At 41.1% G+C, this 9,434-nt stretch overlaps 1 protein-coding gene across 2 annotated transcripts in view; it reads right to left on the reverse strand.

Moving 5' to 3' along the window:
• Positions 1-9,296, reverse strand: part of GLYCTK (glycerate kinase) — a 29,401-nt gene extending 20,105 nt beyond the window's left edge. Inside the window, exon 1 of one of the 2 annotated variants that reach the window (XM_081949386.1) lies at positions 9,185-9,296. The gene's annotated coding sequence lies outside the window, so the exon portion shown is untranslated. Of the gene's footprint in view, positions 1-9,180 lie in introns of both variants that reach the window. The other variant, XM_081949387.1, reaches the window with a different exon arrangement.
• Positions 9,297-9,434: the final 138 nt, after the last annotated feature.

Below are 9,434 nucleotides of genomic sequence, written 5' to 3' on the forward strand. Positions count from 1 at the left end.
AAGTGAGGCAGCGAGCGAGGCAGCGAGCGAGGCAGCGAGCGAGGCAGCGAGATCTTCGGTCACTCGTCCACCGGACTGCTTCCGCATCTCCCGGGTGCGGATGGACGAAGGTAGCCAGAATGGCGCCGAAGCAGTCCGGCGAGCGAGCGAGCGACGCAGCCTGATCTTCGGTTGCTTCCAGAGCCGGAGCGGGATGGAGCAGCCATCGCCTTGGAAGTGAGTCGCGCGGACGGAGCTTTGGGGCTGAGGAGAGAGGCAGGGACGGAGGGAGTGGGGGGAGAGGAGCCGCCCCCCTCAACCCCCAGGCAATGGGGAAAGCTTTCCCGAAATGGGGGGAGGTGTCACGGGAAATAAAAAGGGCGCACGCTGGGGGGGGACGAAGGAGGCTTTGGCGTGCCTTAGAGGCGGGCGGGCAAGCAACGAAAGGAGCAGTGAGGGCGGGCGGTGGCTGCAGGCGGCAAGGCTTGAGCGGGGTGAAAGGGACTGGTGCCGGTAGAGGAAGTAATGCTACGCCGCGGTCCCCTTAATGTTCACTCAGGAAGGCGGAGAACGAGACCACGTGGTCTGCACACGTGGTCCCATTCCCCGCCTTCCTGATGACGTCACCAGCCTCCCCAGCCATAACCCTCACCGCACGTCACTGTAAATGAGATATTTATTAAGTGAGTTTTACGACCTGTTTTGCCACAGTTGTTAAGTGAATCACTGCAATTGATAAGTTAGTAACCCAGTTGTTAAGTGAATTTGAGTTACCCATTGACTTGCTTGCCAGAAGGTCACAAAAGGTGATCACATGACCTTAGGAGATAGCAGTGGTCATAAGTATGAGTCAGTTGCCAAGCATCTAAATTTTGTCCAAAGGACCATGAGGATGCTACAAAGGTTGTAAGTGTGAAAAATTATTATTATTATTATTATTATTATTATTATTAGTAGTAGTAGTAGTAGTAGTAGTAGTAGTAGTAGTAGTAGTAGTAGTAATCCAATTTATAGGCCGCTCCCTCTCCACCAAGGGACTCGGGGCGGCGTACAATTCATTACACAACAAATAAATAAATAAATGGTCACAAGTCACGTTTTTCAGTGCCGTTGTAACTTTGAATGGTCACTAAATGAATTGCTGTAAGTCAAGGACTATCTGTATTAAGAGTGAAAAATAAAATAAAATCCTAAAATCATTTAATTTCTACATAATGTCTTCTCATAAATGTGGCTAACCTGGGGTAATAAATCTCCTTTTCTACTCTTTTCTGCTATTACTGATCAAGGGCTGGCGATAGTACAATAATCAAATGCCATCCAGCTATATATGCAGCTGAAGAAAATAAATCCTCCGCTCCGCTTAAAAGTTTTGTCTATGTTCTTGAGTTGTTTTGTCTACTTTAATCTGCCGCATTTTGGCCAAGAGCCTGATGTTTTCATTCCCACTGACAAGCAAGGTCACAAGCGTATCAGGGATGGCACTAAGATCTCAGAGCCACAACAGCTTCCCTGCCGCCTTCTCACTTCTGAACAACAGAACAGACCAAAAGGGGAATAATTTATTCTCTACACTGAAATTGGGACTTTGAGGCAAGAGTTATGGCTAGCTAGATCGAAATGAAATTTCTTTTTCTTGTTCTTTTTTTTTTTTCACTTGATCGTAGCAGCTGCTCAGAAAGTGATCCAGAAGCCATCATTAATCTTGGCAGATCAGCTGAGAATTGCATCTTCTATGACAGCATTGCTCTGGGACTGCGAAGAGCTTAGATTAATCTCTTTTAAATGAAAACTTCATAAGATGTCATTAATGAAAACTGGTCCTAATCTGCATATTAATTTGAATAAATCATCCCAACATGTTCCTCTGATGGTTCCTTGTGACTTCTTGTTTAGTTTCACTATATAAAAATGGAAGTAACTTTTAATTTCTTATTAATTCCACAGAGTGATATACCAAAAACATTCTAAAATAAATAACTGAATCAGAGAATAAATAATAACATATACTATACTTGAAATAGATATAACATTACAAGAATAAAATTTTTAAAAATGAATTAATCAAGGTGGTCTACAAAATCACTGAATAATGACATCATTTAATACCAACCTCTACAAAGAAAGGCGATTAAGGCGGGAGTTGGGGCAGGGGAGAGGAGAGAGAATAACTATATGAAATCAGGCAGTTGTGAGTCATAACCAAACAACAATGGGAACAACAGCAACACACTCTAGCAACCTAGGAAATATGGATTTTTAGAAGCAACCTAGAACTAAGGAGAAATTTCCTGACAGAAAAATTAGTCAGTGGAACAACTTGCCTCCAGAAATTGTGAATGCTCCAACACTGGAAGTTTTTAAGAAGATGTTGGCTAACCATTTGTCTGAAGTAGTGTAGGGTTTCCTGCCTAAGCAGGGGGTTGGACTAGAAGACCTTCCAACTCTGTTATTCTATTCTATTCTAGACATTTTACATCCCTTTGGATAGTCATGCGTGATCTTTTGGTTGTTATAAATAATACATTGTAATTAGAAAACAAAAAACTAAGAGCACCCATTGTTATGCATATGCCTGATCAATTGCTTCCTAATATCTTTTCACAACGACATACACTGTGGCCTTGTATGCCCCTCAATCCAGGCACTGAAGCTGCACTTCTTCTTTGCTCTTCTCATTACCTAGTTTGGGTAATGAAACATTTGTGATAAAACAACCAAGACCCCTTGTAGTTTGTCCTGTTGGAAATCATCACTTTCTGGCACATAAGCTCATTACAGGCAGTTCCTGACACTCAACTCATCAGGCAGTGGAGAGAGAGAAAAGGAAAGGAAGAGGAGAAAGCTTGGCAACTACTTTGAAATGGTGCTTCCTGAAGAAGAAGCAACCACTTCCCCCTATGTCAGTGCTTCTCAAATAGTGGGGCGGGCCCCCCAGGGGGGGCGCGAGGCTCCGTAAAGGGGGGCTCAGCTCAAATTATTTTATATATTTTTGTTTTGCAGGTTAAAGTTTTTTTTAATATTGTGTTCCTTTAAATCCTGTGCTCCTTTAAATCTTTTCTGCTACAGTTAATAAAGCTATTCTTTGTTGTAAATTGATCCACATTTCTTTCTTTTTTTATTCTCTTATACATTAATACGGATACAGTGTTATGCAGAGGTGTACTTATAACAATTTTATAGACAAATGATACTATTTACAGTCGCGCGGGGGGCGCGAAATGTTTTCTTCTTCCTAGGGGGGGCATGACAGAAAATAATTGAGAAGCACTGCCCTATGTGAAGGATTACCCTGGCTTTGGAAGGGTAAGTGTATAGACACAGGTAGTGCAATTATGGGCATAAACTGTGGGTTTACAAATAGAGGAGGGGTGTATAAAATATCCATGCAAGAAGACTTCATGTCAACAGTGGAACTCTCCCCCTCATCCTCTGTTGGCCTTCAACAAATGAGCCTCAAGCTAATTAAGGCACCCAAATATTCCTTGTTGTCCTTGCATCAACTCAGACATCAGCTGCTGCCATTTTGGGGCAAACCATGATTAAGCACACAGATTCCTCAGCTCCCATTGACATTTGTCCATTAATAATCTGAATCTGAAGAAATACACTTCCACTAAACAGCATTGAATTGTGTTGGATTTTTTCCTTATTAACAAAATAATAATATACAGTTCTAAAAACCACTGTAGTTCCAGTTAGCTGTTCTCAGGTAAGGCAAACACTGAGATGCATTGTGCAGACTGCTGATTACATTTCTTGCTTAAACTTCAACTCTTAATTTGGCTTCACCGAGAAATAATTTAGGACAAATGCATAGAGACATGCGACCTAACACAACTGAAACCTCATTAATTTGTTATTGGAAGTTGTGACCATGCATTATTCCAGTATTTACAACTAAGATCAAGATCAAGACAATTTTAGAATTTATCAGTTTCATTCTTTTGGAATCAATACATGAATTCCTTAGTAGCTGCATGTTTTTAAATGTTGTGATGTAATTCTCTGAGAAAAAGAGCATATGCAGGTATATTTGGATTAATGAACAGGAATGCATAAAGTAGAACAAAATAGTAATATCTCGACATAAAATGTATTAGATCGGGTAATGGAAAGGCACACTCAGGCTAAAGGCAACAGCAGCTCTTTATTGTAACAGAACAAGTATGTACAATCCAGTGAAGGTTCAGTCTGACAGTAGCCCTTTTATAGGGAGCTGTCAGACCCTTCGACCAATGGGATTAAACCTCTGTTCCCGCCGGAACAGAGGACCTTGGTGGAAACCATTATGACAGTTGCTAGTATCTAACAGAATGTATATTCCAATATCCCTGGAAGGCACCCATTTTTAAAAGGCTGGATTAAATATTCAATGAAAAAACAGTCAAATGCAATACCAGTTAGGAACAGATTTTCTTGGACGCCTGCAACACAGACCAATCAGAGATCAGTTTGCCAGGTTGAAAAAAACCCACAAGAGTCCAGTCAGCCTAGTTCAGTTGCTTGTGAGTTGCTGAAAACTACACCATAAAGCAGCTCACTCTCTCTGAAGATGCCAGCTGAAAACACCAGATGCTGGCCAGACAAAAGAAATCTGGACTACAGCAATTCAGCTCAGACGTTCATTGATACCAGCCATTGAAGTTTACATCAGTATATTAAACACAATTTCTCTTCAGGAACAGGTTATTCTGTTAACTCACCACTACACTAAAAAAATCCTTACAATGTTCCAGCTGTCAGAATAAGATACATAAAAAGGAGATTTTGCAAATTATACATAAGAGAAAAATGAGTTTAAGTTCAGAAATGGAAGCACTGAGACCTTTCCCGGGGTTTGTTCACCTGCCCGTAACCTTTCCAACCTATCATTTAAAATCAAGAGAGGCAATATTTTCCTAGCTGCACCTTATTTGATTGTATTTTTAAGTAATTTTCCCATCTATTTTGGAACTTTTAATACAGACAGGGTAAGAGAAAAGATCTTAGAGGGAGAAAAACAACACAAAGAACCGGACTGGAGCAGGGTAAAAAATTAAACATCTCTTCTATCAATTTAGAGTCAGCTTGTAGAGATGGACAGCATAGAAATTAAACAAGCAAATAAATTTATGCCAACATTACTCTGCTTCCGAAAATGACCCCCCCACTCCCTGAAAACTCATGGCAGTTTCCTATTGTTTTGTAAAATATAATTGTCATATAAACCTTAGAAAAAGAATGATTTAAGTCATGCTCGATTCTTGCTGGCTACATGAACAAATCTGTGGCAGCAATACAGAAGTGATTTGTCACTTGCCTGGGATTTCATTTTTGCTTTTCAGTCTACTAGCCTACAGCCCTAGTATTCTCTGGAGGTCTGCCATCTAAGTAGTAATTCAGGCCAAATATTTTCTTTTCTGAGATCAAGCAAGACTGACAAAGTGCTGTCGTCTGCTGTAGGCACCAAATAAGGACATTAAAAAAAAACACTTCTGGACAAAGACAGAGGAAAGAAAGAAAGAAAAAGCTTCAGCCACAGTGCAGGTGTGTAGCTATCAGTTACCAAATATTTTTGCTTTCTCCCTCCTTGTTATATACCAGTCTTTCCAAGTCTCCTCTACTTCTAGTAGTGAGAAGTGAATAATCCCTATTATTCAACTCCAACATTTCATTATCAGCATCCCTATTATGGAGATTTATGGTGGATAAATGAAGGAAGGCAAGACAATGGAAAGAAGAAGGGAAGGCAGTGGGCCAGCCGAAAATACAACACTAGGACTTATTCTAGCTTAGAAGCCTTTCAAATAGTAAAAAAAAGAAAAAAGAAATCTACAAAGGTTAAATTATCGCAAATTACAGGTAGAACAACTGTTCATTTGGTGACCGTTCAAAGTTACAACAGCACTGAAACAGGTGACTTATGACAGTTCTTCATACTTAGGATTGTTGCAGCATCTTCATGAGTATGTGATCAAAATTTGGATGCTTGCCAACTGATTCATATTTATAATGGTTGCAGTGTCCCAGGGTCATGTGATCACCTTTTGTGATCACCTTCTGAAAAGCAAAGTCCATGGGAAAGCCAGATTCACTTTACGACCATGTTGCTAACTTAACTGTAGTGATTCACTTAGCAACTGTGACAAGAAAGGTTATAAAATGGGGCAAAGTCACTTAATAACTGTCTTGCTTAGCAACAGAATTTTGGGGCTCAATTGTGATCATTAAGCCAAGGACTACCATTATTAGCCACATCTAAAAAGAAAACTTAGATGGACACTGAATGGCATTGTTGAGGGGATCAGAGTCAAAAAAGGCTACTGCAATTATGTTCCGCTTTCCAGCAATTCAATATTTGTTTAATTACTATGAAAACTAGCACCACTGTTCTGACAGCTGTAGCAACTGGACCTGGAAATGGAAGATAAACATTTTGTGATATTATTACTTGAAAAGAGAACAATTCATTTATGGAACCATGCCAGATTGAGACTAGATCTAAAAACAGTCCCAAACTACAAATTAGGTCCTCCAAAAGAAGACAAATGACACATCGGAGCAGATGGACTGACCAGATAATTTACCAACAGCAAGTGAAAAAAAATGCTTTTGTGCACAATGCTCAGTGCACAACAATGAATTTCTTACTATTTCTTACAAAGTACACTTCAGAACTGGAAAGTCATAGCCTAGTATTGTGAAAACTAGGAGTAATCTCAAGCCTCTCCTTTAGAAGATAGGTAATGTAATTTGAAGCATTTTAATTTAGGAAAAAAATGACCATGGGGAATTCCATTAAAGTTTAGGTTTAGGTTTATTGGAATTATATGCCGCCCTTCTCCCAAAGGACTCAGGGCGGCGTACAACATAAAAACACATATTACAAAAGTTAAAAGAAAGATTAAATAGAATATCCAAAAAACCCAATAGACATTTACAATGAGATTTAGACATTAAATTAAAATTAACAATTAAAATTAATAATTTATTTTATTCAGGCCAGGCCAGCTTTCTGGAAAAGCCAACTTTTTAGGGTGCGCCAGAAGGACCGGAGGTTGGGAATTATGCGAAGCTCCGGGGGCAGCTCAAAGTGACGCATGCAAAAGAGTCATTTGACTATTATGGGGTATGTTTCATAAATAAACAAAATATAGTCAGATGCTATATTTACTCTTCTAATATTAGAATCTGTGGATCATCCAAGGAGGTTTAGAAAGTAGAACCACAGAACTTTTGATAACTTAAGATTTTCATTGCCTATGAACGATGGGTTTCAGGAGACTCAACTGAGGCATTCCCATACTGGTTAGTCTAAATCAGCGCCCCCCCCCCCACCTTTTGGGCACCAGGGATTGGTTCTGTGGAGAGGTTTTTTTCCTGCAAACCTAGGGGACGTACTTTTGCGTACTCCTGCATCCCTCGGGAGGAGTTTTACTTGTTTGCACAGACCAGTTTCTGGAATGCCGCAGCCTAGTGCCAGTACAAGGACCGGAGGTAAGAGCTACTTGTACTTAACCCTTAGAAAATTGTTGTATGCATAGACTTTGCTTAACTGTGTTTAATATTTACTATTTATGACCTTCCATTCACTAAACAGAGTGTTAACATTGGGAATTTAAGATTTTTTTTAAAGGCAACATTTTTGCATGGTATACAAAGCTTTTTATAGTTTTAAATATTTTTAACAATTACATAGTGGTTTTATATAACTATTTTATATTTATTTTAGTGGACTGTATACTGCCCAGAGCAATTTTCCATGAGATGGGCGGTCATAAATATTTGATAAATTGATTTTTGTGTACAGCCCAATTCTACACATAAGGTTAGTATCAATGTTCAACGTACAAAAGCAGTCGGAATCTTCTCTCCATATAGCGCTTGGAAAGGCATACCTTCTCTAGTGTTTATCAAATTTGACAAACTTTCTTGATCAGGGTAAAAGAAAAGAGTGCAAAGGTTGTCTTGAAACTCAGCCTTTAAAAACTAAGATCATGGCATCTAGCCCCATCACTCCCTGCCAAATAGAAGGGGAAGAAATGGAAACAGTAACAGATTTTATTTTCTTGGCTTCCAAGATCTCTGCGGCCATGATACCTCTAGCTATGAAATTAAAGCACACTTGCTCCTTGGGAGGAAAGCTATAGCAAACCTAGACAGCATAATAAAAAGCAGACACACCACCTTGCCAATAAATGTCCATAGAGTCAAAGTTATGGTTTTCCCAGATGTAGTGAGAGTTGAACCATAAGGAAAGCTGAGCACCAAAAGAACTGACACTTTTGAATTGTGGTGCTTAGACTTCAAGAAGATCAAAATCAGTCAATGTTAAAAGAAACCAACCAATTGTCCTTTGGAAGGACAAATACATAAGTTGTAGCTCAAATACTTTGGCCATCAGATGAGAAGAGAGAACTCATTGGAAAAAGACCCCAACGTTAAGGAAGATTGAAAGCAAAAGGAGAAGACAGCAGAGGATGAGATGGCTTAGACCAGGGGTGTCCAAACTTGGGAACTTTAAGACTTGTGGACTTCAATTCTCAGAATTCCCCAGCCAGCCGCTGGCTGGGGAATTCTGGGAGTTGAAGTCCACAAGTCTTAAAGTTCCCAAGTTTGGACACCCCTGGCTTAGACAGTGTCACGGACTCAACGAACATGAATTTGGGGAAACTTTGAATTTGGGGAAAAATTGGGAACCCTGAAAACATGAATTTGGGAAGACAGTGGAGGACAGGGAGGCCTTGTATGCTGTGGTCCATGGGGTCACGATGAGTTGGATACAACATCGAGTGAAGGTGGGTGTGCCGACTTCAACACCCAGCCAGTTTTTCAAATCCAAACATCTTTAAAAATTGCCAAATTTGAGGGACATGGCAACGCATAGCAGGCCTTGCAGAGACTCAATCTCTCCAAAACGAGAAGAGCGGGACAAGGTTTCCAACCCTATATGGGGATGGGCGGCAATCACCACAACAATAGTCCCGCCTAGTAGTAGTAGCAGTAGTAGCAGCAGCGGTCCCCAAACTTGGCAACTTTAAGACTAGCTGGCTGGAGAATTCTGGGAGTTGAAGTCCACAAGTCTTAAAGTTGCTAAGTTTGAAGACCTCTGTAGTAGTGGGTCGTTAGACCCCATAATCGGTTGCGCGCGCTTTCAGCCTCCCCACACCCCCCACCCTTGCGCGCGCTAAAACACTCCTCGCGGGCCGCGGGCCTCACTCGCCTATCCCAGCATGCACCAGACCGGTAGCGTCTCCGTTGCTGCTCCTTTTCGTCGCTTCTATTTCCTCCGGTGGCCCACAATCCCACGCGGTCCGCCACCGCCGCCGCCACCCACCCCCCTCTCCCCGCCGCCCCAAAGCCGCAAAATGGCGGACACAATGAGCCAGAATTGCCACCGCCTCCTTCCCGCCGCCTGAGGTGAAATCCCGCCCGAGGACACAATCGCTTCGGTCCTTCGCCGGCCCGGCTTT

This window comes from Natrix helvetica (assembly GCF_964273705.1).
Source record: "Natrix helvetica genome assembly, chromosome: 1".
In the NCBI taxonomy this organism is placed as follows: Eukaryota; Metazoa; Chordata; class Lepidosauria; order Squamata; family Natricidae; genus Natrix; species Natrix helvetica.